Genomic DNA, 10,975 nt, shown 5'->3' on the forward strand with positions numbered 1-10,975 from the left:
TGGCGTGTTCGGCTCTTAACCCAACGTTGGGTGTTTTAAGCCCACCCAGGGACGCACTTCCTCCCATAGTAAACATCATCACCACAGATATTTAATTTGTCCGCAAAACCTTAACTATTTTGATATTTGCAGTAGTAAACAATTGAGGGTTGGTCAGAGGTAAAGACTGCAGTAGAGTCAACATTACCGGGAATTTCCAATAATTACCGACAAGGGAAACTTTCAAGCAGATAGTATTCACCCATGGAAATTTATGTTCCAATGTGTGGCGGGAAAATTCACTTATACTCCTGTTGCATCCTCAGCTAAAATAATTAAAAATACAATGCAAAATTATCTGAGAACTTGACAAGCAAAAACGACAGATCGCCGGAGTTATATTTTAATATTTTCGTATATTTACCTTATTTTGAATTCTAAATGTTAACCTAGTGCTGTTCAATATAATGTAATTTTGTTGTACTTTTAAAATATTTTAGCTGAGGATGCGAGGGAGGATATTACACCTTGCCAAACATCTAAAATAACTGTAAAAGAGGCTGGCATTTTAATAAAACAGGCGATCAAAAGAAAGCTACAGATAGTATGGTATTATGCACAATATCCCTCGATATTGAAAGTCAGATGAGGAATTTGAAGAAACTATCAAAGAAGCAACGGCAATAGCAGAGGATGTTGATTTTGAACCAATGTTTACACGTCAATAATCCAGCAGTCCTCGCTTGCCAGACTTCTTCAAGATATTCGGTGTTCTATACAGAAAATCGAAAATAAAGCGCACATGCGGCAAGAGGGGTGTTCCGAAGCAAAGACTGCGGTACAGGAGGAAAAAACTCCGCACGATGACTCGTGTCTAATATTCAGCCCCTGAAAAGCATCATATTCGTTGAATTGCTTGTGAGCGTGTGATTTCGCAATGCCTGTGTACGGGCTCATAATTCCGGAATATCAATGGTCAGACGCTTACGATGAGTGATTGTGTTTTGTATTATTTAGATAATTGAAAATAAAACATTTTCAAATTTACAGCTCGAATGAAATAAAAAAGTTCATTTGTCTCTTTTTTGTAACCACATTTCCATAACTATTCAGATACACCAGAATAGTACCTGGACGTGACAGGACTTTATTGGATTTTAGGAGATTTATTTTTGCGCATCTTCGCCTACGATCAGGAATACCTTCCTGTTTTCAGCGTGTTTATTGTTTCTGCCTGTGATCTCGGAAAGAAATACCCAGTAAATGTTCACCGAGTTTTCTGTGGTTTGAGAGGAGTGTATGAAGGTAATAAAGGAGGGAGGACGCGCGCATTCCGCATGTGGAGCGCAGAGTAATGAGCCGCGCCTGCAGCTCGCTGAGTCTTTTCTCATATAACCGCTCAGCCTGGACACACAGCGCCCCCAGCCTGTGTTGGAGATTTGCAGTTCAGAAAACAGCTGTGTCGAGCAGAAACTGATCTTCCTGCTTTAGTTAAGGTTATTGGACGGTTACTGTGGGGGTATAGCGCTTGTATCTCTCTTCTCTGGCTAAACACTATCTACTGTAAAGTATAGAAATAGACAGAAGCTGAAATACAGCTACAAATACTTCAGTAAGGCCAGGCACATAGGAAAGTTTAATACACATGTTCTATGAATCACTTTGCCTAGATTTTCGAACTCTGTTCGAGCTCTGATATACTGTAATCGTCTCGGCTCCTGCCGCTGTCACTGGGAGAGTGACTGCATTCCGTAGGGCTACAGGTTGATTTCACAATGCCACATTTAGTGAAATACAGGAGAAACCGCAAGGAAAACAATGTTTTAATAAATCTTCTTCTGTTTTTTTTTATTGCGGTCTTTCACATTTGAATGCATACCTTGCAGTAAATCTTTCCAGATTACAGGCAGCCCAAACAGTTCTTAAGGCAGAATTCGAAGCCTATTTGACTTTCTGCTGATCACATTGAAGAGTTCACGAAGCATTTCCCTGCCTATCATGTGCCCGCAAACTGGTTTCTCCATTTTTCCGTGTTAGCGAGCACAACAGTCGGGAAACATGTAAGATAGTAGCTGTAAGGAGTGGGATATGAACCCACCCGTCTATTCAGAGGACCGGGACACCCAAGCAAGGAAAGACAAGAGTTCTTGAGTCTGGCGCCTGAGACCACTCGGCCATCCTGACGAGCTAAATAAAACGGTCTGTTAAAAGCACCAGTAAAGTAAATGCTTTGCAGGAGAAGCGCCACGTTGCCTTTTGGAGCCTAAACGGTTCGCGGAAATCAAATTTTCGGATCGATTCAGAGTGTGCTTTACAGCCTTTGTGTAATATTTTGATCTGCTAGGGTGCAGTCGTCTTCACAATCTGGATTATCTCATAAAGAGCGACGTCAGTGTAAAACAGCTATCATTTTTAAGAACAGACGTTGTTTTGCATTATTCTAATTGGTTTATTTTCCTGATTGCAATGTATTGTGAAGCATAAAAGCCAGCTGCATAAATCTCTAATTCGCGTCTTTGATGAAGGCGTTTCAAATAGCAGCCAGTGCAGGATTAACGCTTTTAGAGCATGTATTACATTGTAAATAGTAATACATAAGCTTAAATTCGCACACTGTTATTTAGACAGTGCCAACCAGTCTGACCTCCTACAACTTTCTGTGCCGGCTGATTAGGTCTTACAGCAGCTGCAGCCAGAGTAGCCGTAATGGCAACACAGTGCTTGGAGTTCAGCTATTCTTCTGCAGAACCAGCGGTATCGGAATATATTGATCCGCATAAGAAGCGCGTTCGGTTTCTGATCGTTTTTATTGAGCGCTGCTCTAAACTTTACATTTGCTCGTACTAGTTTTCCCTATGAACAAAACACATTTCCCTAATTACATGATTTCACTTTTTTCTTTTCAACAAGTAGAAATAAATAAAATATAATTCCATATAAAAGCCCCAGGCAGGATGGTTGGTGGTCTAAGGCGTTGCATTCAGGTTGCAGTTTCTCCTTGAGGCGTTTGTTCAAATTCCACTTCTGACAAAGAAGTTAGAGTAGAAACGATAAAATCCCTAGGTAGAAAACATCTCTCATTTCACGTGTTTAATGTTAATTGTCTCAGTGGTTGCCTCGGTGATTGATGGATCTTCTCTCTTGCAGGGTGACGGCAATCTTCTTCAGAGAGGGAGTCTCACACGCACGGCTTTTCTTCATCAAGAGCGGAGACAACAGAAACAGGCTTCAAACTGAAATGAATTACTTCATGAGCGTTTATGACCGTCTATAAAAAGCTGAGAGCAAGTGAAAACGTCTTTTGAAATGAGGAAATGTCTGCTGACAGTAAACAGAGCTCACGCTGAGCTGCGGACAAGCGCTCCTCATTAGTACAGTGCTGAGTACCCCCGCTTGTTGCGCGGGAGACCGGGGTACGTTTCTGTGACAGGGCGCTGGTTTAATTTTTTAACAACCTGACTTCACTTAAAAAGTGTGTACTGTGTACTAAGTTTCAGACTTGTTAGTGCAGTAGAATATGGAGATCATCTCCAGCTCCGAAATCAAATGCAACAACATGTCATGCTGAACAAAGTCAGAGCCCAGCTGAACGTGTGCTCAGTGTAGTGCTCAGGACTCAGGAGCATTGTTGAGTTCTAATTAGTACGAACTGCAGGGGTTCTGAATCAGAACATTTTATCTGATCAGTAAATTAAAATGCAGGACACTGTAAAATAGGATTATTACTGTGTCTCTGTCTCGTTTGTATATAACCGAATGTCCCTCACAGTTTAAAAGATACCAGTAAGGACACACAACTACTAATGTGATACTTATTGGAAATAGTCCCAAAACAAGCACGTCTGGCAGCTGGTAGACTCCTGTAATTTTGCAGTGACAGAACACTTAGAAGATGTGCAATCTATTTAAATATGAATTTACTAAATTTCAGTTCTCTTCACTCCCCGGCATAACTGAACTCTCACTGTCGCATACTAAAGGCTTTACATGCATTAGCTGTGATAAAGCTTCTAATAAACACATAATGAAACTTAGTTTTGTTCCTCATGGTGATCCTCTTCTCGATCCAAATGAAATGTTTAATATGATCCCCCGAGACAAAAAATGAGTCCATTTCCGCCTGGAATGATTGATGCCTCATCAAACATTTTGTAATATCCCCGGACGTTTATACAGTAGAATCTTGGTTCGTGGGTTAAATTCAAGGTAAAAAAGACTAATAAACGAGTTGGAAACAATGTCGATCTGTGATTTAAATCATCCGGAACATTGCACAACATTGGGCAGTATGTGACAGAGAGCAGCACCTGACATCCCTTCGATAGCTCAGCTGGTAGAGTGAAGGACTGTAGTGGGAACAGCTGGGAATCCTTAAATTGCTAGTTTGACTCCGGCTCGAAGGAAGGTACTTTAATCAAATAGTTAAAATAGCTAATCTGTTTCATTCAGACGTTGATCAAAAGCTCAATAAATGAAGAAGCAGAGGCTCCTGTTCTGAATTCAGCTCACGTCTGATTGTCTTGTTTTGGCCAAGATCTGATCTTTCAATTAAGGGACTACTCTGTCTGCTTTGTAATTCAAAAATACATACAAATGTCAAGTTTTTTGTAGATATAAAGGTTTTCTCTGTTTTCAAAGGATAGCTACTTAATTGGCTTTATGATTTGGTATTGATTTTGTATCGTTGTATTATTAAGTTTGTGCTTTCTGTGTTTTTATCGTATTGTGAACTTATTTTTTAAACAAATGCTTACAAAGGCAGACAAGGCACACATCTGTTTATACCAGCGGTGAATTGTACATTTTTATTAAGTACAATCTACTGTGCACTTTTGGGAGTATAACAGGTTCGATATAAAGTGGCAAAAATATAAAAGGGAAAAATACCCCAGACTGCGTGTAAAGGCCTCGTTGTGACTGTTTTATTTTTAGATAAAGATGGCGTACTGTGCACAAAATGTTGCAGAAACACAATCTGATATTTTAATAACTATTATTTTAATAATTTGACAAGTATGAGGCCCCGGATCCAAATCTTCAGTCCTGATATTTTTAAAAATGATATCTTCCCTTCCTCTCGTGGAAGTCACACGATGTGAACAATTGTTTTTTTTTTCACGTTGCGATCCAAAGAGCCTCAGACGCACAGTCAACAGTAACCAAACCAGGATGGATTCTGCTGGGAGCCGGACTGAGCTCATTCTCACTCCCTGTGCTGAAAACAGAATTATCTCTTCCCCGAACATCGTCTACAGCTGCTAGATATTGCTCTGCGTCCTACTGCTCCAGCAATTCCTTTGACCAAAGACAGATCACTTGTGCGCTTTTAACCTTCTTGCAGCTACAGGCGAGACTGAAGCTGGAGATGTGAAGGCACCCGCTGGTGCATGTTCTCCAAATTTCACAATCGCGACAGACTTCTCTTTTTTTAAAAAAGTAGATATAGCCCTGAAAAAAGCATTAGCTTTATCAGTTTTTACATTAATCAAACATGATATTTTTATTACATTTGTTTAAACATATATAGCGCTTTTCTGGACACTCCACTCAAAGCGCTTTAGAGGTAATGGGGACTCCCCTAGTGCGCCAGAACACTCACCACACATCAGCTATTAGTGGGGAGGAGAGCAGAGTGATGAAGCCAGTTCAGAGATGGGGATTATTAGGAGGCCATGACTGGTAAGGGTCAATGGGAAATTTGGCCAGGATGCCGGGGTTACACCCCTACTCTTTCGAGAGACGACCTGGGATTTTTAATGACCACAGAGTCAGGACCTCGGTTTTACGTCTCAGCCAAAGGACGGCACCTGCTTACAGTCCAGTGTCCCCGTCATAATACTGGGGCATTAGAACCCACACAGACCCGCCCAGCGACAGAAACCAGACGGTACCGTGTGTCGGGCTCGGCTGCGAGCAGGACAATGACGTTACGGGGACAAAGTAGAGAAAATCAAAACGGTTCTATAAAAGACCTGTGTCAGCTGTCAGTTCACAGTCTGGACTCTAAATCCACTGATCCAATTTCAAATATCTCTAACACCTGAGCTGCGGCTTCTTTCGAGTAGTTATTCAGGAGAACATTATGTTAATCATATAGATGAAACGTTTAATATATTCAGGTGGGTAGCTACGTCAGCATTCGAATCTGCAAAGGAACAAGTAATACTGTAGGTTTATTCCATGCTGAAAATAGAAGAGAGAAAACAAACCTGAAGAAGGTTTCACAGCTGAAACGTTATGTTTTCTCTCTTCTCTTTTCAGCATGGAATAAACCTATTCCCAGTGGGCGGTGATTCGTCGAATATACGTATATTCACAGCGAAAATACGGCTATACGTATATATACGTCGTTGCGACGTATAATCAACGTCGAATTGCAACCGTAAAATTGACGACATTAATAAACGCATATATAACGTCGAAAACACATCTAACACAGTGCCTGAGGCTTTTTACTGTATATATCGTGTGTGCCGCAACTAGGAGTATACGGCACTCTGCATAGTGTACGAAGTAAATTTATTTTATTATTTTATTAATAAATATAATAAATAAATTAATTACTGCGAAAATAATTTACTTCGTACACTGTGCAGAGTGCCGTATACTCCTAGTTTTAAAACTGACAAAAATGTAGAAAACACGTTTCTCACTTAGAATTTAAGATGGGGGTGGGGTATTACTAGTAGCGGCGCAGAACTCACCATGGTGCAATTCATTTACGTGACAGGCTAGTGGTTTAATGGATAACGCGTCTGATTTCGTTTTATAAGATTGTCGATTCGACTTTTCCCGGGGTTTTGTGATTTAAATCAGGCTTTTTGTGCAGTGTGCCTTTTCTCTTGTCGTGTTCAAGATGATTCGCTGCATAAGCTCCTGACTGGGTGTTTTGTACTGCTCTGTTATTTCATTCAGATTACTTAAGTGGTGTACAGATAAAACCCAACTGCGTGGTGTAATTTCCGGGTTCGGCAAACACATGCAACACAGCACCTGCAAACACATCAGCTGATCTCGACGTGAGTTGAACACACAACTTTCTGATCTGGAGTCAGACACGCTACCGTTGCACCACTAGGTCACTCGCCACAAGTGCTTTTAACTCCCCCAAAGAGAAAAATCAGCGTCCCTGAAAAAGATTTTTTTCATTCTCTCCTGTGAGGAGCGCCGCTCTTCCAACGAGGGTCTCTTCTTCCCAGACCACAGATTATTCTTCCCGCCAGTCTCTCTCACAGAGAGCAGACACACCGTCTCCACTAATGTGTTTACTACATCTATATATCTGACCCCCTACAGCCCCGATATACAGCCCGGATATTCGATATTCCCCAATAAAGAACAAAAAATATTCCTGGAAAGGATATTTACCACCAGCCTCGTGAACATCACATCTTGACCTCTTCAAGGAGGAGCACAATTAACACAGAATCCTCTCTCCATTTAGCAAATAACACAAAACACTGTTTACATGTCAAGACAGAAATCCAGGCTGCTCCAGGTGAGGCTTAAACTCACAACCTCGGCATGACCACTAATGATGTCATTTTACATGGCCTGAACCAGGAAAGAGTTTGGAAGTTATGTCAAGAAGTTATGGTGTTGTTTTAATACTTGCCTACTCTTTTAATTTTTCGGTCAAATCTTTTATTTGGGAGTACTTTCAATTGATGTTAATCCTTGTCCCGATGCACGATTCTGGGCCATGGTGCATCTTGAATAATGTTCTTATAGGCTTCAGTTTGGAAAAGTGCGCTCTTCAGAAGCTACCGAAACCGCTAATGGTTACATAACACTTAATGCAAAAGCAACGGTCGGGTTTGAAAAAGAATATTACTTGCTATGAATACAAACACTGTTACAGGAGGGGTGTTAGGGCTATTTTAGCTTAGATCATCCATTCATCTTACATTTCTTCTCCATCTATATCAACAGCGAAATCGCTACTGAGCGCTAAAGGCAGGTCCTGGCAATACAATCTTCTTAAGAAAACATTTTTCAAACTATTTCTACTACCATACGTCAAGTAAAAGATACCGATTGCACGCAACTAATAAAATCTCTTTTCCAGGGACGTTGTAGCTAGATGCAAATTACAATCGAAAATGTATCAGCTTTAAAATTTTCTTTTGGATCCACAGGATGATCAGCATGAACCATCAAAGAGCCTGTAGCTGCAAGAAGGTTAAAAGCGCACAAGTGATCTGTCTTTGGTCAAAGGAATTGCTGGAGCAGTAGGACGCAGAGCAATATCTAGCAGCTGTAGACGATGTTCGGGGAAGAGATAATTCTGTTTTCAGCACAGGGAGTGAGAATGAGCTCAGTCCGGCTCCCAGCAGAATCCATTCTGGTTTGGTTACTGTCAGACTGTGCGTCTGAGGCTCTTTGGATCGCAACATGAAAAAAAAAAAGAACAAAAAACATTTGCTCACATCTTGTGATTTCCACGAGAGGAAGAGAAGATATCACAATATCGTGCACAGTACGCCATTTTTTTCTAAAAATACAGTAGATTGTACTTAATAAAAATGTACAATTCATCGCTGGTATAAACAGATGTGTGCTGTGTTTGCCTTTGTAAGCATTTGTTTAAAAAAGAAGTTCACAATATGATAAAAAACACAGAAAGCACAAACTTAATAATATAACGATACGAAATCAATACCAAATCATAAAGCCAATTAAGTACCTATCCTTTGAAAACAGTGACATTTGTATCTACTTTTGAATTACAAATCAGACAGAGTAGTCTCTTAATTCAAAGATCAGATCTTGGCCAAAACAAGACAATTAGATGTTAGTTGAATTCGGAACAAGAGCCTCTGCTTCATCGTTTATTGAGCTTTTGATCAACGTCTGAGTGAAAAAGATTCGCTATTTTAACTCTTTGATTAAAGTTCACAAAAGCACCTTCCTTCGAGCTGGAGTGAAAACAGCGACTTAAGGATTCCTAACTGTTTCTAATATAGTCCGCCACGCTACCAACTGAGCTATCGAAGGGATCTAAAGTACTCCTCTCTGGCACATATTGCCCAATGTAGTGAAATATTCCGGGTGATTAATTCGACATCAAGTTTCCAACTCGTTTCCTTAGTCTTGTTTACCTTGAATTTAAGCCACAAACCAGGATTCTACTGTATAAACTTCCGGGGATGTACAAAATGTTTGATGGGGCATCAATCATTACAGGCGGAAATTCACTCCTTTTTTTTCTCGAGGCATCATATTAAACATTTCATTTGGATCGAGAAGAGGATCATCATGAGAGACAGAACAAACTGTTTGATTCCGTCTTTATTGGGAGCTGTATCACAGCTAATGGATGTAAAGCCTTCAGTATGCGATAGTGAGAGTTCAGTTATGCCAGGGAGTGGGAGTGAAGAGAACTGAACTGAAATTGAGTAAATTCATATTTAAATAGAGTGTAAATCATCAAAGTGTTCTGTCACTTAAAGCTTATTACAACACTACCAGGAGTGGGGATCGAACCCACGTGGACTTTCGTCTATTGGATCTTAAGTCCAACGCCTTAACCACTCGGCCATCCTGGTCTACAGCAACATGCTGCTCAGTTGTTTAACATTTAAATATGATTCAACAATTAAAAAAAATTAAACCAGCGCCCTGTCACAGAAACGTACCTCGGTCTCCCGCGCAACAAGCAGGGGTACTCAGCACTGTACTAACGAGGAGCGCTTGTCCACAGCTCAGCGTGAGCTCTGTTTGCTGTCAGCAGACATTTCCTCATTTCAAAAGACGTTTTCGCCTGCTCTCAGTAATTAATGTCGGTTTGAAGTCTGTTCCTGTTGTCTCCACTCTTGACGAAGAGCAGCCTTACGTAGGAGACTCCCTCTCTCAAGAAGTTTGCCATCACCCTGCAAGAGAGAAGAGCCATCAACCACCAAGACACTTAACATTAAACACATGAAATGTGAGATGTTTTCTACTTAGGGATGTTATCGTTTCCACTCTAACTTCTTTGTCAGAAGTGGGATTTGAACAAACATCTCAAGGGGAAACTACAACCTGAACGCAACGCCTTGGACCACCAGCCATCTTGCCTGTGGCTCTTAAATGGAATGATATGTTTTATTTATTTCTACTTGATGATAAGGGAAAAAAAGTTAAATGTAATTAGGGAAATGTCTTTTTTCATGGGGAAAACAAGTCTAAGCAAATGTAAAGTTTAGAGCAGCACTCAATAAAAACTATCTGAAACCGGTAGCGCTTCTTATGCGGATCAGTATATTCCGATACCAGTAGTTCTGCAGAAGAAATAAGAAAAGCTGAACTCCAAGCACTGTGTTGCCATTACTGCTACTGTGGCTGTAGCTGCTATAAGATCTACTCAGCGGGCACAGAATGTTGTATGAGGTCGGACTGGTTTGCGATGTCTAAATAACAGTATGCGAATTTAAGCTTATTTAAATAAGAGTATTTAGAATATAATACATGCTCCAAAAGCGTTAATCCTTCAGTGGCTGCTATTTGAAACGCCTTCATAAATGACACGTAATAGAAATTTATGCAGCTAGATTTTATGCTTCACCATACATTGCAGTCATGAAAATAAATCAATTTTCTTTAACACCTCTGGAAAAAGTTCTTCTGTGGAGCAGGTTTCAGACCTCTGCGTACAGCGCCCTTGATGTCATTTTATTTTTACAGCAGCAAGCATCCTGAAAGTTTTTTTTTATATTTTTTTATTTGAACAACAAAAATACATATAATACAAAAAAGAGCACATATGACGTATCAACAACATCGTCAGGGGCACGTGCTATAATCCAATTACACTTTCTGAAAAATCTACTGTCCAGGCAAATGTACATGCTGATCTACAGAGTTCTTTTCTGCACTGAGCTGCTCATTTGAAATCCAGAAGGCAACACAGACGTGCTCCTATACCAAGAGTCTTATCTGGACCACCTGGGTAAAAAAACAGGAAACCTAAGCACTAATCTATACTGACAGCTTTTGAAAAGGAGCTCTGTAATAT

The 10,975-nt window shown here is 40.3% G+C and overlaps 1 non-coding gene across 1 annotated transcript; it reads right to left on the bottom strand.

The window, feature by feature from the left end:
• Positions 1-9,444: 9,444 nt before the first annotated feature.
• On the bottom strand, positions 9,445-9,527 carry trnal-uaa (transfer RNA leucine (anticodon UAA)). Its single transcript has one exon. It is a non-coding gene; the product is annotated as a tRNA-Leu (tRNA).
• Positions 9,528-10,975: the final 1,448 nt, after the last annotated feature.

The sequence above is a fragment of the Atractosteus spatula genome, chromosome 10, assembly GCF_055471065.1.
Source record: "Atractosteus spatula isolate fAtrSpa1 chromosome 10, fAtrSpa1.hap1, whole genome shotgun sequence".
Classification (NCBI taxonomy): Eukaryota; Metazoa; Chordata; class Actinopteri; order Semionotiformes; family Lepisosteidae; genus Atractosteus; species Atractosteus spatula.